Raw genomic sequence first — 25,488 nt, forward strand, 5'->3', positions numbered from 1 at the left:
AGCTTAATTTGACCTATAAACTGGAATTAGTGATTTTAATATAGCAGAGCCTTTAAGAAAAATAGATGGCAATCAATATTCTGAATTTCATAAAAACAGTATAAACAAAGGATGCCCAATCTGAGGAATTTGAGGTTGGAAGGAGGGGAAAAAAACTCCCAAGGTTCATATTCACTCATGAACTCCTCCCATCACATGCACTGGGCACATGCCGTGGACCATGCTGTGGTCCATGCCCTGGACTGGCAGCTAGGGAAACAATAATGTCTAAGGAAAAGAGCCAGAGGCCAGAGTCGTGGTACAGCACGTTAAGCACTGGTTTGAGTCCAGGCTGCTCCACTTCTCATCCAGCTGCCTGCTAATGAGCCTATGGAACCAGAAGATGGCACTATGGCTTGGGTCCCTGGCACCCACGTGGGAAACCCAGGTGGAGTTCAGGCTCCTAGATGCTACAGTCACTGCGAAGGAAGTCAACAGATGGAAGCCTGCTCACATTCTCCTCCTCCGACCCTTTTTCTAGGTCTGCCTTTCAAATAATAATCTTCAAAAAAATAAATAAATAAATAAAAGATGAAATTCCCTAATAGGCTTTTTGTCTGGCTCAGCTTTCTGTAAATGAGGAGGACCAAGGCAGAATAAATGAATCTAAGAACCCAACTTTATGAACAAATGCACAAAAATATGTAAAATGCATAACAATCCATCAGTTCATTCTAGTATTGTCTATGAACAAAACATGCTTTGTGAAGACGGAAAAAGAGAGGACCCTTCGTGAATGTGGAAATTAAGTCAGGAGGTCAGGCTATCACCCTCCCACACTCCAGACCCAAGCCCCAGGGCAGACTCAGAGAGGAACTGTCCTAAATACGGCTCTGAAGAGAGCAGAGGCAGAGAGTATGTGCCTTCTACTGCTCTATGCAAAAACTCTATGAGACAGACACAGAAGTCTTCGTTTCTAAAGCTGCATTGTCTCTGTACTGAGTCAAATGAATCAAAAAACCAAATTACCGTGCTCAATGACAGATCTACAGAAAATATTGCTGCATATTTACATATTAGTCTTCCCAATTCCACTTTGATTTGGCAAGGCTGATGCTGGCACAACTGCCCTCCTACCTGAGCGATGGGGGCTATGGTAAGCCAGGGGGCCAACCCAAGTGGCTCAAGGGGGAAGACTTCAGGCTCACAGGAGCCAGTTCAAAGGGCAAGGCAAGTTGTATAGGTCAAGGCCATAAAGCAAAAGAAAAGCACTCCTGGATTGCTTCAGTAGCAAGTCTCAGTGTTTGTTACTTGCGTGGGGAGGACTTGATTCACCCACTTCAATTTCAGACACAATCAGTGGACCTTTTTTATTTTTTCCCACCAGGAAGTGGCAAAGGTGACAAGAATCCTTGCTAGAGAAAATCTAATTCCGTATGTTTCTTCAAATCTCTCTGAACTTTTCTGGCATCATCCCAAGACTCAGGATCCGGGAGCACTTGGGGGTCGGGGGTGGGCAGGGATAGCAAGCCAGCAGGAACCTCTCTGTGCCTCAGGGCCTGCCAAGCTTCCTGGGAAACTCTGCCTCTCGAGGGAGGCTCTCAAAGGTCAGCCTTAAGCTTGGCCCAGTGACAATGCTGGCCTGGTCCTGGGGAAGGGTGAATCTGAGTGCAGTGTGGGCTTGTGAATTCCCTTTGTCCGCCAGCCCAGCCCCCACAGATGCCTGTCAGCACCCTAAAACAGAACACAGCAACCTACAGCGGCAGCTTTCACTGGAACCCACTGACCAACTCTCACACCCCTGCAAGTAGACGGCGGCACTGCCTGTGTGCACCTAGATGCATCAGGAAGTGCTCGGCCCCACCTCCAGGCAGGTCTTCAAAAAGCTTCTGGGAAATGCATCTGAGGAAGAACTATGCATACAACTCAAACATGTTTTGTACCTCCAAGGGGCTTTCTCCCAAAATGCACACATAAAACTCTCAGTGAAAGATTATGATTGGTCCAGATTGTATGTCCTATCATCCTCAGGTCAGTCATTGTGCCTGAGGGAACAGGATGCTCTGGCCAGAGCTGGATCATGTGTCACTCGCCCCATGGTCCAGGATAGGCAGCTCTAGAGAGCTGCAGGAAGTCTCAGGAATGGCAGCACCCCCTTAAGGAAGGGGGGTGCATTCTCCCAGAGTGGAGGAAAGGAACCTTGGGTAGGACCCATCCACCCAACCCCCACAAAGACCTTCAGCACATTCCCAGTTCTTTTCTCATCCTGACAAGTGACACATTGTCCAGGCTCAACAACAGTCATCTCCTCCTAGCCTGAGTTTCACTGTCCATGGTCTCTGCTACCCATGACCTGAATAAGTTGTTAATCCCATCACTGAATTGTATGATCAGGAAAAGTGGTACTGCAGTGTAGGCTTCAGGCATCAGTAAAGCATTTTAGACATGGCAGGACTACGGTACTTAATGACAACAAAGTAATTGTCACAATGTGTTGTGTTCTTTCTATGTATCATAGAATGTGCCAGAACTTCGTAGTGTCAACACAATTACCCTGCAGAGTAATATAATGTGTGTGTATGTGTGTATACACATATGATGTCTCTAATGCTCCTAACAGCTCAACAAGGAATATGTTATTGGGTCCATTTTCTAGATGATAAAACTAAGACTTAAAAACAGACTTTACTATAACTGCTTCCTTGTGCTTCGCTGTCCCTGTAGTAGGGGTACCTGAAATCCCCTGATTGTGCACAGATGTTTTAGACATGAAGGAGAAAGCAGTCATCATGGTTCTGAGATCCCCTCTTGCCCCGGGCATGCCCTGCTGGCAGCTTCCCACGAGCAACCTTCTGAGCCTTCGAGGCCACATTCTCCACAAGGCCTGGCTGCCTCCTCTCTGCAATCAGCAATGTCTCCTGGCTCAGAATGCGCGGGTGCCACCCCACAACACTCTCCCGGGGCAAACCTTCTTCCTCTGCAGCCTCAGACAGGGCCAGTTAGCTCCCCCTATAGGCTGTATGTCACTGAGAAAGGAATTGTTTCTTTTTCTTTTTTCAAATATTAGTTTTCACTTTTTCATTGGAAAGGCAGACACACAGACACCGACAGAGATCTTCCATCTGCCAGTTCACTCCCCACATGCACACAACAGCCAAGGGTGTGCCAGGTTGAAGTCAGGAATAAGGTGGTAGGAATCTAAATGCTTGAGCCATCACTTTCTGACTCCTAGGATACACCTTAGCAGGAAGCTGGGTAGGAAGTGGAGCTGGGACTCCAACCCAGTAATTCCAGCAAGCAATGAGGGTACCTAAAGTGACATCTTAATCCCTCTGCTAAACACCTGCCACTGTAATTGAATTACCTATAGAGCTCATGTTAACCCAAATATCATTGATGGTAAATAAACTTCATATAAATAAATAATGTTATCACTTAGTTAAGCAAGTTAAGATCAGGCGATTTAGAGGGAGGAAACTGGAGGGTACGTCTGGATCAGGCCACACAGGAGATCTGGGCTGGGCTAAATAGCATTGCCTGCCGTCTGCTGGCACATGCAAAAGCTGGGACCCAGAGGCATGCCTGAGTGGGCTAGGTCACAGTACCCACCCATGAGTGCCAGAGCAAGGAGACAGCCATGTCAGGCTGGCCGTAGCACCCACCAGAACACAAGAGAACCAAATCTGACAGCAGATGCTGTAGGGGACTTATGGGCTTGCCTCTGTGTGACTATAGCAGCCACTGATTTGAGTGAGCAGAGCTGGCGGTGGTGACAGGATGAACAATGTAACTCACATGACAGTCATGGGACCCAGGGTTGAGAAGCGGCTGGGTTGGGCCAACCTACAGCACCGACTGCCACATACAAAGGCCAAGACTGAGGTCAGACCATAACAAGCAGGGCATGACACCTACTATCATGTGAAAATCCAGGGCTAGAAACAGGTCTATCAAAGGAATTCCCCTGTTAGGCCACAGATACCACTGGGGAGAACAGCAGCAGGGACTAGGAGAAGGCTAGGTCAGGCTGGGCTGCCACACCTGCTGGCAAGTGCTAGGACTGGGGGCAAGTCACGTAAGGCTCAACTACAGTGCCTGTTGCCGGGCACAAGATCCAGGGATGGAAGCAGGCCTGGTAGGGAAACTGTGGGCATTTCCCTGCTTGGCTATATTTCTTCTGATGAGCATGAGCAACAGGACAGGGTGTGGCTAGGATGATCAAGGCAGCAGCAGGGCCATATGTGTGGGCTGGGTCTGGGGGTGGAGCAGGCTGAGCAAAGTTGCAACACCCACGGGTGTACATGAGAGCCAGATGGGATATAGGACAGTTTGGGCTAGACCATAGCACATGCCAGAAACACATAAAAACCAGGGCTAGAGGAGGCCAGTGGGCATCATTGCGGTCACCCTGACTATGCCATGATACTCCCTGGTGTCTGTAACGACCGGATCTGTGGTAGACTGAACTAAGTTAAGCTGCAACACCCATCAGTTCACATGAGGGATGGGATAGGGGACCCAACTGACCAGGCAGCTGCATCCACCAGTATGTGCAGATAACAGACTGGACCTGACTCTTCGCTGGCTGGCACACACAAGAGTCAAGTCTGAGGCCACCCCAGGCAAATTGTCTTGGAGAACTTCCCAACTAGATGGCTGGACTCAAACCTGAGCCACAGGGAAAATCATAATGCATGTGGTCCAACCTTGGTGTGCATTTGTTGGGACTGGAGCTGTGCAGTGGTCAGCAAGTACAGATGCACACAGGAGGCAGGACAGCCAGCTTATCTAGTCCCAGCAGAGGATATCGAATGCTTCCTTAGAAAATGGAAAGCAGAACAGGTAGGCTCATTCTCCTGGCCAAGCTTTGCAGCATTTTCCTGGGCCTGGAGATACACTAAGGTGAACCCGGTCAGACAACACACTTTGGAAAGATTTTCTCAATCCTAATGCAACAAAGCCCATGACAAAACCACTATCAAAACCACTATCAAAACCACTCAAATAACACCCTGATAACGCTCTTCCCCACATCAGGGTCTCTAAGGCATCATCAAAGACTGTCTCCCATCCCTGGGTGCTGATGTAGCTTGACAGCAACGAGTGGCTCCTTCCCTCCCCCACTTCCACCCCTTTTGGACACAGGAGTGAAAAAAATTGAAACATTTGTCCCATCCACCTTCCTCCATGCCTCAAACTTTACCACCCTAATTGGAGGCCTTCAAGTACATGCTTCCCTCTCAACTATGGAAACAATATTTAAAAATAAGGCAAAATTAATGAATTCTGTCAAGAATGCATAGAAAAAGGAACCACTGGTAGGAATGTGAATTTGTGTACCCATTGTGGAAAACGGGATAGAGCTTCCTCCAAGATCTGGAAGCAGCATCACCTTACAACCCAGCAATCCCCACTACTGTGTATGCAAGCAAGGCAATGAAAGCAGTCAAAGAGATATCTGCACTTCCAGGCTCACTGTCACTCCTGCACAATAGCCAAGACATAGAGACAATAAGCTAGAGCTCACTGAAAACATATGTGTATACAACAACAGCAAAAGGAGTAAAATCCTGTCATTTACAGCAATATGGATGAAACTGGAGGACATTATGACAGGTTAAAGTGTTAGCACAGAGGCAAACACTGTTCTCACTTCTTTTTTCTTTTTTTAAGATTTATTTATTTTTATTGGAAGGGTGGATATACACAGAGGAGGAGAGACAGAGAGGAAGATCTTCTGTCCGATGGTTCACTCCCCAAGTGACCGTAACGGCTGGAGCTGAGCCAATCCGAAACCAGGAGACAGGGTTAGAACCGGCGACCATATAGGATCCTGGCACGTGCAAGGCAAGGACTTTAACCACTATGCTATTGCACCAGGCCCCTGTTCTCACTTCTATGTGAAAGATTTCTAAGTTTCTGTTTCTGGGCATTGCAGTGCAACAGGTTTAGCTGCCTTCTGCGGTGCTGGCATCCATATGGGTGCCCATTCAAATCCCAGTTACTCAATTTCTTACCCAGCTCCCTGCTAATGTGCCTGAGAAAGCAGTGGAGAGTAGCATAAGTGTGCTTGAGCCCCAGCCAGTGGGACCAACTGAACAGTGAATCAGTAGATGGAATGTTTGTGAATGTGGGTAACTCTGCCTTTCAAATAAGTGAATTTGTTTCTCCCAGATGTATTACAAAGTAGACAAGAGGGTGACAAAGGTTGGGAAGGAAGACAGAATGGGTAAGAGAGAAGATGGTGAATGGGTAGAAAGCAATTTTACAGGAGGAATAACTTCTAATCTTCCAGAGCATGTTGGAGTAACTTGATTGATAGCAAAGGGTTGTTTATTTCAAAATAGCTACTCAACAGGACTTTAAATATATTCCCAACACAAAGAAATAAGAAATGTTTTAAGTGAAGGTTATGCTAATTATCTTGATTTGATCATTACACATTATTACAGACAGCAAACTATCATACCTAGCTCATAAATATATACAACTGTCAGTTAAATCTTTTTTCTAAGGCCAAGACATTATCAAAAAAAGAAAACTACAGATTAATATCCTTGGTGCTCACAAATGCCATGTTTAAAGATGAGCACACTAAATCCAGGGCCATACTGTAAGCATAATACATCATTCAGCAGTACAAGGTTGTTTCCGCCTTCCACATTTAATCAGTGTAGTTACCATAGTAACAGAATAAAGAGGAAGAAACATGTGGTTGTTTCAATAGATGTAGAAAAAGAATCTGGCCCAATTTCATGACCAGTTCTTATAAACAACCGGGAAAATAGAATAAAGAGTGCCAAATAACAAAACTTAACAGCTAACATTACACACGATGGTGAAATACTTCATGCTTCCCCTCTAGGAGCAGGGGACAAGACACAGTGGCCTGCTTTCACCAATTCTGTTATTGAAATAAGACAAGAAAAAAGTAAAAGCCATGCAGATTGAAAGGTAAAAACTAAAACAATTTTAAAATATTGTTTGTTTTCATCTGCTTGACCAACGGAAAGATCGTCTATCTGCTCATGCATTCTCCAAATGCCTGCAACAGCCAGGAGTTTAGGAGGCCATTGATTGGATTAGAGGCAGAGTAGCTGGTGAGGTCAGAATTGCAATGCAGCAGGCTCAAACATATCAAGTTAAACCTCTAGTTGCAATGCCAGCATCCCATAACGAAGTGCCAGGTTGAGCCCCACCTGCCCTGCTTCCAATCCAGCTCCTTGTGCTTAGGAAAGCAACAAGATGGTCCAAGTGCTTGGGTTCCGGCACCCACACAGGGGAACTAAATGGAGTTACTGGCTCCTAGGTTTAGCCTGGCCCAGCCCCATTCATTGCAGCCATTTGGGAAGTGAATCAGTAGATGGAAGATCTCTCCCTCCCTATCTCTGCCTTCCGGGGTTTTTTTTGTTTGTTTGCTTTTTGGTTTTTTTATTTTGTTTTGTTTTGTTTTTATAAATTCTTAAGCTTTCTTTCATCAGCTCTGGCTTTATGGCCATTTGGAGAGTGAATCAATGGATAAAAGATCCCTCTCTCAATCTCTGTTTCTCCTTCTCTCTCTGTAACTCTGCCTTTCAACTTAAAAGAAAAATGAAGTTAAATATTTTATTGTAAACTTTTAAGAAACATATGCAAATTAACTCATATTTCATAGTTTTTACCACAATTAAACAAAACTTGAAATAAGGATATTGAACTTACAAAAACATACATGCAAAAGTCAATAGCATATCCTTTGACACAATAATTTTATTTCTGGAATTTTAACCTAAAGAATCATAAAATTGTTTATCCACAAAAATGCTCACTAAAATGCTCAGTTTTTGAATTGAGAACAATAGGATTCTGGCTAGATACCTAACAGAAGGGTATTGGTTAAACAAACCAGAGCTGAACTGCAGGACAGACTATTACATAGTCACACATGAAACATTGAAAAAATTGTAGTAACATGGGCAAATAATGTTTATTGAAAACTGATAACTTCTCGGCCTTTTGGCTAAGATCAAGTGAAAACTTCTGAAAGCCAAGGATGGGGTTAATAGTTTCATACACATTCAATCATTGTCTAATTGCAAGAGACTAATAGATTATGATCTAATAAACTTTTTTAGAAATAAGAAAGTTGGGCATGGTACAATGGCTCAATGGCTAAATTCTTGCCCTGCAATTGCCAGGATCCCATATAGGCACCAGTTCATTTCCCAGCTGCTCTACTTCCCATCTAGCTCCCTGCTTACAGCCTGGAAAAACAGTAGACAATGACCCAAGTCCTTGGGACCCTGCACCCACATGGAAGATCTGGAAGAAGCTCCTAGCTTCAAATCATCTCAGCTCTTGCCATTGTGGCCATTTGGGAAGTGAGTCAGCAGGTGGAAGATCTTTATCTCTGTCTATCCTTTTCTCCATAAATCTGCCCTTCCTACGAAAATAAATAAATGTTTTTTTTTTTAAATGAGCAAGTTGAACTGGTATTGTGGTTCAACAGATTAAACTGTTGCCTATGATGCCAGTATTCCATGTTGAAACAACAACTGGAGCCCCAACTGCTCTACTTCCGCCATCGAGCTCACTGTTAATACACCTGGGGAAGCAGCAAAAGATGGCCCAAATGCCTGGGTCCATGCAACCATGCGGGAGAACCTGCTGGAGTTCAGAGAGAGAAAGAAGGAAGAAGCAAAACTGTTAAGATACTAACTTGTCCAAAGTCACACAAATGCTAAGAAGCCAACATTTGAACACAGAACTCCAGAGCTATGTCGTTGGTGTTGGTTTTGTTTTGTTTTGTTTACTTCATTTTCATTCTATGCCAAAGACAGAGAAGAGAACGATCTTGCATCTGCTGATGCACTTCTCAAATGTCCACAAAGCTGAGCTGGACCAGGAACTCAAAACGGGAGCCAGGAATTCAATCCAGGTCTCCCAAATGGGTAGCAGAGACCCAGATACTTGGGCCACCACCTGCTGACTCCCGGGATGCACATTAGCAGTAAGCTGGGTAGAAAGTAGAGAAGATGGGACTCCAACAAGGCACTCCAGTATGAGATGCAAGCATCCCAAGTAGCATCTCAACCGCCACACCAAACACCTGCCCCAGAAATGAAAAACATAGATGGTAAGATCACAGAAAGAGGGCCCAGCACGGTAGTCTGGTGGCTAAAGTCCTCACCTTGCATGCATTGGTATCCCATATGGGCACCAGTTTGTGTCCCAGCTGCTCTGCTTCCCTTCCAGCTCTCTGCTTATGGCCTGGAAAGGCAGTGGATGATGGCCCAAAGCCTTGGGACCCTGCACCCATGTGGGAGAACTGGAAGAAGGGGGGACTTCAGATTGGCTCAGCTCTGGCCTTTGCAGCCACTTAAGGAGTGAACCAGCAGATAAAAGATCTCTGTCTCTCCTCTCCATAATTCTGACTTTCCAATAAATAAATCTTCTAAAAAAATTACAGAAAGAGATCATTAAGCTCTACATGTTTTTAACAACATAAAAAAGCTATCAGAAGATTACCGGGGATTCCTGCCTGTAATAGGGAGATCATGAGTTTCTTTCTTTCTACTTTTGCCAAGTCCAGTTTTTCATTCACAAATACAGGTATCTCCATGAACACTTATTTGAACCCTCTGATCCTTGCCTATGAAGGAGGTTCAAGGGAGGTTGCCTACCCCTAAATCTGTTCTCAAGGACCACCTGCAAAATTATTTGCTGGATCCACTAGTGCCTAGCAGAAGTTCCCAAGACAAAGTGACAACATCACTCCCAGGTGGAGGTCTCACTGGCTTTGCCTGCAGAGCCCTTCCCCCTTTTCCCACTTTTCTGTGATCCTCCCCTGTCCTGTCTCCACCTCCTCTGCCAACTTAGGAATCCCTTTGAAGAAAACCACCAAACTTACTTGCACCTTTTTAACCCTCTCCAGGCCTAGACCAGGGCTCCACAGATAATTCCCACATGCTGAACACACATACAAAAGAAAAGCTTAGATGCCATTATCAGGATGAATCTCCACCCCTCCCCCTAATTTCCCTACTTAGAGTAGGCAATTGGTTTAGCAGTTAGGATACCAGTTGGGCCCCATACATCCCATTGCCAAGCACCTGGCTTAAGTCCAGCTCCTCTGCTTCTGATCCAGCTTCCTGCTACTATGCACTCTGGTAGACATCAGATTCACGTACCTGGATAGAGTTCTCAGCTCCTGGCTTCAGCCTGGCCCAGCTAAGTTCCTCTCCCCTGTCATAATGAGCTCCCAGAGGGAAGAGCCCATCCAGCGACTGCCTGATAGATGACTCAGCTTCCCAGACCTAATTTGGGACAACTTGAAAGCACTGTCACAGCTCCTCACCTCTCCCTGGAGCTGGCCGAGGCCTTAGTCATGACTGCACAGTAGCTCAATCCCTCTCTGCTCCATCCTGCTTCCCTCACCCAGATCTAATAGATCCAACACATCTCCTGCAGACAAATCTCCATCTTGGTGCCTCTGTCCCACAAATTGTGATGTCAGAGAATTTATGCAAACCACTGAGGTCTGAGTGTAGTGAGTGCGCTCTACAATAAATCGAAGCCAGGGGTTTGGCCAAGTGGAAAGATTTCCAAGAGCTTTTCAAGTCTTAGGAGGACAAGAGGCAAGTCAGAGGCAAGGAGTGGGGTGTATTGTGATCTAAATGCAGGGAGAAGTGAAGTCCCAGCTGAGACAGATGTAGGCAGATGGGGGGGGGAGGGTCTAGTGAGTAACACAGGTGAGAAACAAGAGCCAGTTGAAAATGAGACAGGGCCCTTCAGCTCACCATATGCTCAGAGCCAGGTGGGTCAGTTTCCCCCGGGGGGCAGGGCTTGGGTCTGGAGGGAGGCTTAAGCTGATCAGCCTGCCAGCTGCTTGGAGCTAGAAGGAACCAGCTAGCCCTGGCTCTGAGCTCCAAAGCAGTATGGCTTAGGGCAGGTGGCCAATGGGCTTCACACAGCGCCTTTGGTGCCCAGGGCACCCACTGGGGGATCTTGAAGGGGGAAATGCATGGACCTTTAAAGTTCAGGCCATCATAGCAGTCCTGGAAGGATAACAGAACTGGAGTAGTTAGTAATGACCAAGGCCGAATACTACTCACTAGGGTACACTAAAGCTAGGGCTGGAGCCTACCTGGCAGGGCTAGATCACAGTACTCACCAACGAGAGTCAAAACAAGGGATGGGTAATGCTAGGCTAGGCCATGACACTAACCAGCACACAAGAAAACAGGGTCTGGAGGCAGATTCTGTGGGGGTGTATAGGCCCACCTGATTGTGTGCAATTTCAGCTAGTTTGCTTGAGGCTGGGGGATGGAAATAAGCTGAGCTAGTCATGACAATGGCACCACCGCCACTCATGGGTACTGGGGTTGGGTACAGATCTGCCCTTTCCCTCTGTTCAAATGTATTTCAAAGAAGAAATCAAGAACAAAAAGAGAGAAGGTAGTTGCGTCAGGTGGCAGTTCCCCATCCCCCAGGTAATGTGGCAGCTGTATCCCTCCTCTCCCCCATATACGGAAGAAAAAGAAAACATGTAGAAAAGGGTTTCGCCCACTACCCCCTGATCCTCGACCCTCCCCACCCTGATCAACTATGTAAACATCACCTAATAAAAATTTTTTAAAAGATTCAAAAAAAAAAAGATAAAAAATGTAGAAAAAAAGAAATGAAAATGATGCAGGTAGGCTGGCTGACCAAATCTTTTGTTTGTTTGTTTGTTTTTGTTTTAAAGATTTATTTACTTTTATTACAAAGTCAGATATACAGAGGGGAGAGACAGAGAGGAAGATCTTCCGTCCCATGATTCACTCCCCAAGTGAGTGCAACAGCCTGTGCTGTGCCAATCAGAAGCCGGGAACCTGGAACCTTTTCCAGGTCTCCCACGTGGGTGCAGGGTCCCAGTGCTCTGGGCCATCCTCGACTGCTTTCCCAGGCCACAAGCAGGGAGCTGGATGGGAAGTGAAGCTGCAGGGATTAGAACCGGCGCCCATATGGGATCCTGGCGCGTTCAAGGTGAGGACCTTTGGCTGACCAAATCTTAAAGCAAAAACAGACTGTCCATTTCCTGCTGGAAATTAGCAATACTGCCCCAAGGTACAGATTACAGCCACAAGCTCAGTTCTGTGCTTGGTAGGGGGAAAACAGGGAAATGACAGAATTACCTCTCAGAATACCTCATAGAAACTCTTGGTTTCTTTTGAGCATTCAGTGGGAAATAATGCCTTGTTCTCGTTAAGTCTAGGTGCTAGCCAGAATCTGATAATGCTTGAAATTGCTGTTGACCCTGCCGACAGCACATCCTCCTCTCATACCACTGGAGCAGCATGTTGCTGAGGCAGTACCACTCTAGCACATGAAGCCAATATCTACATCGCTCAGCAGGCCTCTGAAGGTTTCTGGTGGCATTATCTCAGCACCTAAGTACTGCTATCTTCTGTCCCCTGCTCAGGGTCCCCACCCATCCACAGGCTGGCCTCATGACAACCCAGAAGGCTCCAAATTTAGACAAAAGCAGAACCCTCAGGGAACACTTAAAAATAAAGAGTTGTACATGGTCCACAGATAAGGCTATCTAACCTGCCAATCCGTTCAAAATCAGCCAGTCCAATAGCAACCAACATTAAAAGCAGATATCCTTTGACACAGCACTAGAAATGTACCAGAGATTCTTTTGTGTACATCTAAGGTTATAACTCATCATCACTGCTTGTGTCACCAAGATATCACCTGGAATGTCCAGTTTCCTTAGATCCAAGTAAGATCCAGAGCTCCACGCCCCCACTTCCTGCAGCTCTCCTCCAATTCTTGTTTCTTCTGTGCCTGGCCATTTCCTACCCTCAGCATCCTGCCTCTGCCTCTGATACCAGCTTTGTCATCACCCCTAACAACCTCCCTCAAAAAACCACCACAGGTGGAAGAGGCAAACTGCATGAGAAGCCTGTGGGTCACAGCACACAGCTTGGCTTATGTTTCATTCAGCCTGTTGTTCAGTCACCTCAGGGCAGATTTCTCCCTGGCTGCCTCTATTCAAGTGACCCTCAGTCCATTGGGCTGCTGTAACCAGATACCTGAGGCTAAGGTAACTGATACAGGACAGAAGTGCATCTCTCTCAGCGCTGGAGATTGGCAAGCCCCAGGTCAGGGCACAGCAGATTTAATGCCTGTGCTCCGCAGATGGCACCTCCTCATGACCAGAAGCACAGGAACACTTCGAAACGGCCTCAGCCATCGACTGACCCCAAAGGTGGACTCAGCTTCAGGAGGCACAGGGAGAGCACAAGACTTTGTGAAGGATCAGTCCAGGTGCCTGGTGCGCCAGCACATCTAGAATGATTTACAGCAAGCTGCTTCCTAGCACACAGGTCCCTCTTCCGGTTCCTCACTGGCTGAATAACTACAGAATTATAAACTTCCCAGCCTTTGGTTCAGTTGTCTTGGCCACTAGTATCCTCTGTGCCTAAGTACCTTCAGGTATACATAACACAGCTGTTATTACAACTCACTGTCTACTCACAGCTAAACGCCTTTATATGTCAATTGATTTTATTCACGTGCACATTTAAGGATCTTTTTCCTTATGTTCAATTGAAGAGAGCTTGACGATCATATGTCGTGGTGAAGATCACTTTTGATCAAGCCTGTTGGAGTTCTGTGCCCCTCCTGGATCTTGTTTCCCAATTCTTTCTCCAGATTAGGGAAATTTTCCTTTATTATTATATCAAATACATTTGCAAACTCAGCTTCTCTTTCTGTCCCTTCTGGGACTCCCATAACTCTTATATTTGGCCTCTTAATAGTGTCTTTCTATTCTTGAATACTTTTTCTGGCCTGATCCAACTCTGCTTCCAGCTTTTTGTTTGCTTCCCCCTGATGACAGGAAATATCTTCCAATTCTGAGATTCTTTCTTCTGCTTGCTTCATTCTATTTTGGAGACTCTCCACTGTACTCTTAATTTGCTCTACTGTGATCTTCATTTCTGATATACCAGCCTTGATTTGCTTTATTGCTTCCTTAAATTCTTTCAACTCTTGTATGTGCTTCTCATTGTTGAACAGAATCTTTAAAATGAGTTTTATGAATTCTGTATGCCCCATTTTCTCGGTGTCTTCTTCAGTTAACTCTGAGGTTGGCAATGGGTTTTGCTCCCTTGCAGGAGAGTTTTTGGCAATATTCATTGTGCCTTTGTCTCTTCTTTTGCTCTTGGTCATTGTACTTCTGGTTAGCAGAGGCTTCTCCTTGGGGCAGGTTTCTAAGCTGTGACACCCACAGATCTACAATGCAATTTTACTTATTGCGGTTGGTACACAACTCTTTGCTTGCAGCCAATTGTGCCACAACCTCCAGCAAGTTCCAAGTCTGGGTTCTTATGTTAGATTTCCACTGTGGTCTCCACAGCCCCAGCTCTTGGCTCACCACTCACCACCTCCTGTGATACTGTGCTGAGGCTGCCCTGTTGTCTCTGCAACCTGTCTTCCCCTTCCAGTTGGAGCAGGTCCCAGGATTAGAGAAACACCAGGTGTCCTATATAGTTAGGCTGTTGGTGGTGCTGATCTTGCTGGAACCTGTTGGACGTTAGGTCTGGGTGCCATACGGACCTATTTTGACCCGTACAATGCCAAAGTCGTTATTATTTTCCTGCAGGACCAGTGCAGTCTCGGACCTCACCAAGTTCTCGCAAGCTCCGCACATGCCCAGTTCACTGTTGTCCCCTGCATTGCCAAAGCTATTGCCATGGTGTACAAAATGGCCCCTGACGTACCACTAGTAGAATTCTTTTTCTTTTTTTAAAGATTTTATTGTTGTTATTGGAAAGCCGGATATACAGAGAGGAGGAGAGACAGAGAGGAAGATCTTCCATCCGATGTTTCACTCCCCAAGTGAGCCGCAACGGGCTGGTACGTGCCGATCCGATGCCGGGAACCAGGAACCTCTTCCAGGTCTCCCACACGGGTGCAGGGTCCCAAAGCTTTGGGCTTTCCTTGACTGCTTTCCCAGGCCACAAGCAGGGAGCTGGATGGGAAGTGGAGCTGCTGGGATTAGAACCGACGCCCATATGGGATCCCGGGGCTTTCAAGGCAAGGACTTTAGCTGCTAGGCCACCCCTCCGGGCCCACTAGTAGAATTCTTGATCTGCTGGCTGCCAGATCTGTGGGGAGCTGGGGCTAAATCCGTTCCTGGGATTGGGAGGGGCGGTTACAAGATGGCGGCTGGCCCAGGGCCAGGAGGCAGAGTTGGTCTCGCCAGCAGGTAAACAGAAAGTCACAGGGATAGGCTAATGCCCTCGCTGCGATTATGTCATTGCTACTGGCCTATCACGTAGCGTCAAGTGGACCCACGGGGAGGAGTGATTGGTGGAGAACGATATAAAAGTAACCGGTAAAAGCAGGACAGACGGACAGAGAGATGATGACGAAGATGACGACGGAGAAAGACGGGATGAGGGGAAGAAGGACGGGCGGGAAGAAGGGTGGCAGAGAGAGGGCTGGAAAAGCGGCAGAGAGGTATACAAAAGCGGTACAGAAGCAGTAAGACCTAAGTAAGGGGACAAGAACGGACAAATGCAGCATAAAGTATGGGAAGAAGGGTGGCAGAGAGAGGGCTGGAGAAGCGGGGAGGAAAGCTAAGGCCAATGGGGAAAGGGACAGCAGAGAGAAAGGGTTTAAACGTGCCACTTTCGGCAGTGAAGGGTCCAGTTGCGGTTACAGCTTTTCCCAGACCCTCAGAGTATGCCTCGTCATTTTAGTGTCACTGCTGGGCGGTGACACAGATCTAAGGGGTGCCCAGAACTGTCCTGGGTGGAACCTGTAGAATGCCATGCTGCTGCAGCTCACTGAGTCAGAAATGAGTTCACTCCCAGCCCAGCGTATGCTCAGTCCTTTCCCCTGCTCTTGCCTCCCCCACGCAAAATGGTACCCAAAATGGTACCCAATTCAGCTCTAGCGGGCTGACTGGGCCGTGAAATCCACTCTGTTCTCGCACTGCCAATCTGGGATCTGCTGCTCTGTCTCTGCTCCTGGTCAAATCAAACAGACCAGCAAGACAGACAGTTCTTTGTCTGGGTTCACCTCCCAAGCTCCCAATGAAAGTCCCTTCCCACCTGGTTGCTGGTGGAGTTCAGATCGCTGTTAGCCCAATGCCACTGGAGTATCAGTCACTGCAACACCACACCGTTGTGTCCGCTGCTTTCCTGTGTCTGTCAGTCTCCAGGTACCCCTCTGCTGTTGTTCTATCCTTTCCTATTTCCTGGAATATGTCCTCTCTGCTTCATCCTGATTAAATGTTTTTCCGTCCGTTTAAACGTGTCCTTACCCTATTCTGCCATCTTGATTCTCTCCAAGAGAGTGTAAATTAAAATGTTTCCATACCCTCTTTGTTAAAATCACGCATTTCATATGTGACACCAAACATTTCCAATATGTGACAAAGCTGATAATTCAATATTATGAATAGACATTGGCACATTCCTCCATAACCCTGGAACTTTGTTCTATTCAAGTTAAGAAAAGCAAAATTTTCTCATTGGGAAAAATGGAAATAGCATCATAGTAAATGTTACCTTATAACTGAACACATAAGATTTTTATCCTGAATTAGCTGGATAGTCTCTTAACTTTTTTATTGTATTTGGTCTTGTTAAAAGCCTCTTCCCTTTTACAAACTGCAATAGAGATTATAAAGATAATGAGCATAATATGATTAATCAGGAAAGCTCTTAAATGTTGGCAGGTGACGCTGCTATCAATTTATCATAGTAACCAGGAATGTGCCTGGTGGGAAATCTTAATTCCAACACTTCCTGGAAGCTCTTCTGTCTGAAACTAAGCCCCCACACACCTACACAGTCCTCTGCTATAGATGTTCTCAGGCTGAGTAGCTCAGTCTCCCTCCCTAACCTTCAACCTTCTTTGTTCTGCTTTGATGCTTGCAAATCAATCTCTTACTAAAGATTAGCTCACTCAATTGAGGGTATGGTACATTAGGTCTAGTGGACCCCAAAGGTCCCAGATAACTAGATTGATCATTCAGGAGGCTGGTGTCATGGCACAGCATGTTAAACCATTGCCTGTTGTTCTAGCAACCCTTATGACTGCCTATTCACATCCCAGCTGCTCTACTTCCAACCCAGCTCCCTGCTGATGTTTCTGAGAAAGCAATGGAAGATAGCCCAAGCGACTGGGCCCCTTCCACCCCACACTGGGCACTCCAAGGCTCCTGACTCAACTTAAATTTTGCTTTTCCTTGGACTTTTTGGAGTTTCTTTGTACGAAGAGTAAGCTGAACCGGGAAGATTTAGGGTCAAGTCTAGTTATCCTCATCACTCCCTCTGACTCCAAAGATAGCCTAAGAAAGGATTCAGGACAACAGAATATCTCCTGGAGCAGGGACAAGGATCCATTCGTCTGCCCAGGGCCATTTGGATATTTATAACATAATTTACTGTTATCAACTTAGAAATTAGGGCAATTCCAGGACCTATGGAACTGTATCATAAAATGATAGTAATAAAAAGAAGTAAATTTTTTAAAAAAAAAAGTTAGTCAGGGGCCAGTGCTGTGGCGTAGGAGGTAAGACAGCACAGGCATTCTATATCAGCACCGATTGGAGTCCCGAATGCACCACTTCTAACCCAGCTCCCTGTTAATGCACCTGGGAAAGCAGCGGAGGATAGTCCAAGTTCTTTGGCCCCTGTACCCAGGTGGGAGACTTGGATGAAACTTTTGACTGCTGGCTTCATGGGACCAGCCCAACTCCAGCCATTGCAGCAATTTAGGAAGTGAGCTGGTGGATGGAAAAACTCCCTGTGTCTCCCTCACTCTGTATAGTTCTGCCTTTCAAATAAAATAAATAATAATAATAAAAAAAAAAGCAGAAGCAGAAAGAAAGCAAGCCTGCATGAATGTACTGAGTTTTAATCTCAACTGCAGCTGCTTTGGCAGCCAACTGATTTCAGACCAAATGATTTCACAGGCCTTATACAGCCTGTGGGCCAGATGTTCCCCCCCTCTATAAAAGGTGGGGGTTCCCACCCTTAAAATACAAACAGGAATTCTTTCCCTGCATTTGCAACAACCCAGGTGCTTTCAGTTTGAAGCCCAGCATGGCATATTTCAGGGTGTAGTTTCCTGAGCCCCAACAGTAGACTCTTAGCCACTCACAGGTCTAACAGCCTTCAATCAGTTCACATGAACTCTGTTATCTGAACTCTAAATCAAGCACATTGGAAGGGAGATGCTCAATTAGTAGGAGAAAGAGAAAGGGCCCCTGAAAGGATGAAGCAGCCACTCAAGTGACAAGGGACCCTCTGCAAAGGTCAGCAGACAAAACACAGAGCCTGGCTGACAAAAGCACAGGGCATGCACACAGCAGAGACCTTCACCTCAGGTACACATCATTAAAGGTTTCTGCAAGACCCCAGCAGTGCAGAATTATAAATCAACAGCACAGCCACACCAGCAGGTGTCTGTAGCTGTTCACGTGTGAAAGGGTGCTCCCATTCAGCACAGGAAAGCTGCTGGGTCTAGGTCTCCTTCCACGTGTGGCATGGGCATGTTCAATAAATGCCTTTCTCATCTCCAGGGAGTTCCAAGCTCATGAGCCCCTGCAGGTGTTGTGGCAGCCATATTCACAGGAAAACCATCACTGATCAACCAAGGGTCCAGATTCTGGTGCCCGCGGGGTAGGCCAGGGCAGCAGTGTCTCTGCCCTGCAGAATGCTCCCTCAGTCAACATCTACGTGTGCTGCGCATTGCAACGACTTGAACATGCTACAAGAAACAGAGAATGGTCCAGCCAGAGGTTTTCAGTCCTGCCCACTGTGGAGGAGGAATCTGTCATTTTCTAAATCAGGAAAGAACTGATGGCACACATGTATAACCATCCAAGTCTTGATGCTCCCCCTGCTTCTGCCTAACACAGTCCCTAATCTAGTGCCCTAAGTTCCCTGATTTTCCTCTTCTCTGCAAAACCCCCACTCTAGTGCGAATCTACCCCTAGCAATTCTTTCCTGCTCCTTCTGTTCCCTTCTACAAGCTTGGTGGGGGTAGGTGCAAAAGCCCCCCAAGGGGTAGAAGCCAGGTAACCCTTTGACCTTTCCAACATCACTCATTCCTGGTCTGATCCACAGGTGCACATATAGACACTCATATGGACTTGATCACCATCCTATGCAGTGGCTTTAGCAATGCAGGTTCAGGAAAACGGAGCTGAAACACACAGAACCATTGCCCTGGACTCCTGAATTCCATCTGTGACCATGCCAATGATTTCTTCACAATGGCAGGTTTTCACCTCAATAAAGATAATGAGGTCTGAGTCAAGCATGATGGCTCAATTGGCTAATCCTTCCCCTGAAAGTGCTGCGATCCAATATTGGCTCCAGTTCATGTCCCAGATACTCTGCTTCCTATGCAGCTTCCTGTTTGTAGCGTGGAAAAGCAACAGAGGATTGACACAAAGCCTTGGAACCCTGCACCTGTGCGGGAGACCCAGAAGAAGCTTCTGCCTCCAGGCCCCTGACTTCTGATTCCTGATTTCAGATCAGCTCAGTTCCAGCCTTTGCAGCCATTTGGGGAATGAACCAGTGTATGAAAAACCTTTCTCTGTATCTCTCCATCTCTTTGTAAATCTGCCTTTCCAATAAAAATAAGTACACACAAAAAAAATATGGGCCCGGCGGCATGGCCTAGCGGCTAAAGTCCTCGCCTTGAAAGCCCCGGGATCCCATATGGGCGCCGGTTCTAATCCCGGCAGCTCCACTTCCCATCCAGCTCCCTGCTTGGGGCCTGGGGAAGCAGTCGAGGACGGCCCAAGGCTTTGGGACCCTGCACCCGCGTGGGAGACCTGGAAGAGGTTTCAGGTTCCCGGCATCGGATCGGCGCGTACCAGCCCGTTGCGGCTCACTTGGGGAGTGAAACATCGGATGGAAGATCTTCCTCTCTGTCTCTCCTCCTCTCTGTATATCCGGCTTTCCAATAACAATAAAATCTTTAAAAAAAAAAAAATAGTGAGACAAGAAACTAAGCCATGACTCCCTAACACAAAACTTGCTGTTTGGTGAAATTTTTTTTAAGATTTATTTATTTTTATTGGGAAGGCAGATCAGATTTAGGGAGAGAAGGAAAGATGTTAAGATCTTCCATCTGCTGATTACCTGGTCCATGCCCCAAGTGGTTGCAACAGCCAAAGCTGAGCCAATCCAAAGCCAGGAACCAGGAGCTTCTTCTGGGTCTCCCACGCCGGTGCAGGGTCCCAAGGCTTTAGGCCATCCTCGACTGCTTTCCCAGGCCACAAGCAGGGAGCTGGATGGGAAGTGGAGCTGCCGGGATTAGAACCGGTGACCATATGGGATCCCGGAGCGTTCAAGTGAGGACTTTAACCACTACACTATCACACCGGGCCCCTGTCACACTCTTTCAAATAAATAACTTTTTAAATGTTTTAATAAATATTTGTGTTTCGCACTACATTTACTAAATTCACCAAATAGGGTCTGGCACAATGTCTCAATGGCTAAATTTTTACCTTGCAAGCACCAGGATCCCATACGAACATTCATTTGTGCCATGACTGTTCTAATCCCCATCCAGCTCCCTGCTTGTGGCCTGGGAAAGCAGTCAAGGACGGCCCAAAGCCTTGGGACCCTGCACCCGCATGGGAAACCTGAAAGAGCTCCTGGCCCTTGGCTTCGGATCGGCTCAGCTTCAGCCATGGCAGTCACTTGGGGAGTGAACCAGTGAATGGAAGATCTTTCTCTGTCTCTCCTTCTCTCCATAAATCTGATCTTTCTTTTCAACAAAAATAAATAAATCTTAATAAATATATAAATATATAAACATTAGTGGCATCTATGATTAAATGAAATACAGTAGTATTTGCTTTGGAATGCCAAGCTGAATCATAGGTTCTTCTCCTGGTAAACTTCGTGTTTCACTTTTCTACAAAATAAGGGGTAGATGTGAAGAAAGATCTTTAAGCTAGTATAAGGAAAATGCAGCATAGGAATCAATACTGGTGCACAGTGAGTTAAGCCACTGCCTGTGATTCTGGTATCCCATATCATGGGGTGCCAGCAGAAGATGAACCATGGTCCCCTGTGACCCACATGGGAGACCAAGATGGAATTTCAGGCTTCTAACTTCAGCCCGGCCCAGATCTGGCTGTTAATGTCACTTGGAAAGTGAACTCTTTCTCTCTCCCTCCCTCTTTCTCATTCTGTCCTTCAAATAAATACATATTTTAGATTTAAAAAAATAGATAAAATGGATTAATACTGATGATGATCTCAAGTGACCTTCTGCAAGCACTTGTCTAGCATTCTAGCCTTTGAGGAACAATTGGAATGTCCTTGGGCACTAGAGAGGGGTATATGTGATTTCCATCTCAACTGCATAGAGTCACATCATCTAAAATACCAGCATGAGAAGACCCTAATGAAGGCTACAGGACCCAACACCCACTTCATGAGTATCTACTCTTAGGCCCAACACATGAGAATAACTCTTGGAAATAACCAGGCAGTCTTCTACCATGTACCTGTTCACTTTTCCTCCCTGTAAAATTATACTGGATGTAGCTAGAAGGAAAAGTGATCTCATGCCTACTTTTACCCTACTTTCACTTGTAAAGAGGGTTTCTTAGTTGTATAAACATATTCAATTCATGAATCACTCAGATAATTAGCTAAGAGGTGAGAATGACAGTGATTCAAAATATGCCCTCCTATCCCCCTCCTCACTAGCATGAGAATATTCCTGGCTCAATAAGGCCATAGTCGTAACAACTGTCATAAATCAGGCTGACTTTCCTGGGTTGTTTGAAGCAGAATGGAAAGTCCAGCTAGTCAAAGCACCAGGTTGGCTCTCCCTTCCACACCTCATCAAATGAGCCCAAGATACCCTGTAGGAAAGCACCTCAGACCAGAGGCACTGGGGAAAACCGAAAATGTGAAAAGCAAACCAAAGGTTTTAGAAAATGCAAATCCAACATCTATTTTGATTCAACCATTTAAAATCATGTCCTCTCAGCCTACTAGCCCCTCCACTTGGAAGGAATCATAATTTATTTCTAAGGAGTGCCAGAATTCATTAAAATCATGGTCTCCTTATCCAGCCTCATGGTTCTCAAAATTGCCTCTGGGTACTTGCCCAAAATAACTTTATTTAGAATCTTTGCTCCAGTAAAGTGTCCTTTACTGAAAGAAGTTGGATCAGATGTCCATTTATTACCTTCACCTCTTAAGCAATTAAAAAACATCATAAAACCCCATGCCTTATAGGAAGGAAAACATAGGAGCCATTCTCCTTACTGCACTCAGAGCAGCATGCTTCCAAAACGAAAGCAAAAGTGCACATGCGCACTGAGTGGGGAAATGAGCCTGCAGCCTGGGCTAAAGGGGAAATACTGCCCTCCTATCAGAATCAGACAGACCCTGGAGGGCAGAAGGCAGTCTCTTTTTGTAAGCATCAGCTCTAAATGGGCAGGGGTGAGGTGGAAGGAGGATATTTCAGGGACTGGGCACAGGTCTAGATGATCATCTTTATTTGATATTTAAAACAATGTTTTCTAGGTGAAATGAATCCCTCCTTATCTGCTGCAGACTTGGCAAGGTCACAAAGGTGCTGGCAGACATGGGTTCTTCTTAAACTAAATCCTCAGTTTTCTAATAGATTTATTTTATATATTTAATTGGGACAGCAATAGAGAGATCTTCCATCTGATGACTCACTCCCCAAAAAGCTATAGTCCCATGAACAGGAAGCTGGATCAAAAGCAGAGCAGCTAGAATTTGAACTGGCACTCACAAGGGATGCTTCCTGTTCATGGGTAGACAGCAGACTAGGTTACAAATGTCTGGACCCCTGCCACCCATGTGGGAGACCCAGATGGAATTCCAGACTCCTGGGTTCTGCCTTGCCCAGCTCTGGCTATTGCAGCTTTTTGGGGAGTGAGTCATTGGTATTGCACTCTGATCCGGCCCAACCCACACTCCATTCTGGCACTCAGATTCACCAGTTGGTGATATGGACTGACCCAGTCTGGCCTGCCCCTGGACTGCACCAAATGTGTGCTGGTGGGTACTGTATTTTGGCCTGGTCTGGGCTGTTCCCCATCTTGGTTCTTGCACTCACCTGCAAGGAGCATGTCCCAACAGAGGAATTCCCCTGGGCTCCTCCTCCAGATCTCTGCCAATGCCAGATCTCACACACACTGGTAGATCCATGGGCCAGCCCTACTTAGTCCACCTCTTGTCCTAGCAGGAACAGTGGCCTTTCCTCACTGACCCTCACCCATTCTGGTTCTTGTTGTTCGGTGCTACAGCCCAGCCAAACCTGCTCTATACCCAGACACAGCTGACACAGCGGGGACAGAGATCTGGCCTAGCCTGTCCTATACCTACCCTGGTTCTCATGAGCACCAGTGGGTGCTGGATTCTAGTCCAGTCTAGCACATCCCATACCCAGCCCACACACATGCCGAGGGATTCTGCAGCCATATCCAGACCAAACCGCAGCCCCCACTCTGGCCCTCATGCTCTCCAATGGGAATCACAACATGACCAGGGTGTCCCCATAGCTCCCCAGCCAGGCCTACCCCCCTCCACAGATTTCATGCATGCCAGTGGTTGCTCTGACCCGGCCTGGCATAGCCCCCTTCTGTCTTAGCCTTTGCCTTCAGCCGCCGTAGCCTGGCCTGACCTAGCCAGCCCCCAGTCCCAACTCTCGCTGGCAGGTACTGCAACCTGGCCCTGCTCAGTCTACTCCCATCTCCAGCTCATGTGAGCCAGCAGATGCAATACCCTAGCCTGGCATGACCTGCACTGTAGTCTGGTTTCTGCCCTCGCCAGTGGGCTAAGATCTGCTCGGCTCTGCCCGGTCCACTCCCTTCCAAAACCAACCCACACACTTGCCAACGGGTGGGGCTACCTCACCCAACTTGCCTGACCCCTAGGCCTAAAACACAGTGCTCACCAGTGGGAGCTATGGCCCAATAGGGCAGTCTCCCAGTTTCCCTACTCAGTCCACTCCCAGACCCAGATCTCACATGCTCCAGCAGGTGCTAGGCCCTTGTCCTGCATAGCCTGCCCCTCCAACTTGGTTGTTGTATGAGCTGGTAGATGTGGGCTGGCCCACATACACCCTGTTTTAGGATGCACATACAGGTGCTGCAGCTTGGACCTACCCAGCCCAGCCTGTTCTCAGCTCCAGTACCCATGAGTGTTGACAGATTCCATGTTCACTCTTAGGATCAGCCAGTCACCACCCCAACTCTTGAGCTAACCAGTGGGACTTGTATTTCCATAGGTTGCGCCCAATTATTCTCCACAGAATCTACCCCCGGGCCTGGTTCTCTCGCGTGCTGGTTAGTGTCATGGCCCTGCATGATGTCACCCGTCCCCTGTTCCAACACTCAATCAGGTACTTGGATCCAGGTCTGCTAGACAGGCCACCAGCCACAGCTGCCATGTGGTATGGCGAGTGGTGGGCAGTGATGCTCCGCGCTAACAAGCCCATCTCAGGACTCCCATCTGGGCTGATAAATCAGTCTGATCCACACAGATCTTCCAGTCTCTCCCCTCCATACCACCAGGTCTCAGTCCTCTCACTTACCAGCCAGTACAGTGGCCCTGTTGTTGGGTGTCCTTCAGGATTAATTCCTCACTTTCACATATGATGTCCATATCCATGGATGTCCCTAGACAATACTTCGTCACCCCAACTCCCTAGAGCTCATTGGCAGGTGGCTAGTGGAAAAAGCCCAGCGCCCTTTGGATGCACTGGCCACCCACAGAATAAAGATGGTGCCGGCTACTTAAAAAGCGGCTGAGGGTGGGCTGCGGAATTCCGCTCCATGTGCCCACCCCGCCCCGCCCCGCACCACATATCTTTGTGAAACAATAAGTGACCAAAACCTGGGAGTCCATCATGAACTCTCCATTGAAACAGAGCCTCCATAATAGAACTGTGGTCAGATGACTAGTACCATCAGGGTTCAGCCTTCCACACTTCCTCCCCTACATGCGTGTCCTTGCCCTATTTTTTCACAGCAAATCAACCACTCCCTAAAGTGAACTTGTTGGTTTAGGGAGTGGTGCAGATGGTTCTGCTCACTCCCCCAAATGGCTACAATGACCAGGGCTAGATGAGGCCAAAGCCTGGAGCCAGGAGCCTCTTCCGGTTTTCCACATGGGCACAGAGGTCCAAGCATTTCAGCCATCTTCCACTGCTTCCACTTGACAGGGAGCTGGATCAGAACTGGAGTAACTGAGTCTTGAACCAGTACCTTATGAGATACTGACATCACAGGTAGAGGTTCTACTTCAATGCCAACCCCCAGGAGTCCTCTCTTAAAATCACGTTCTTAGACTTGTTTTGGAAAGGTTATGGCTGCAACCCCAGAAATGAAAGAAAAGGGAAACCAGGACTGCAGAGAAAAATGATGTTATAGCAAAGAGTTACTCTCTCCCTAAGCAAAATTGCCTGTTGTGCAAAAGCAATGAGCTTGGCACTGAGCAACAA

The sequence above is a fragment of the Ochotona princeps genome, chromosome 10 (assembly GCF_030435755.1).
Source record: "Ochotona princeps isolate mOchPri1 chromosome 10, mOchPri1.hap1, whole genome shotgun sequence".
NCBI lineage: Eukaryota > Metazoa > Chordata > Mammalia > Lagomorpha > Ochotonidae > Ochotona > Ochotona princeps.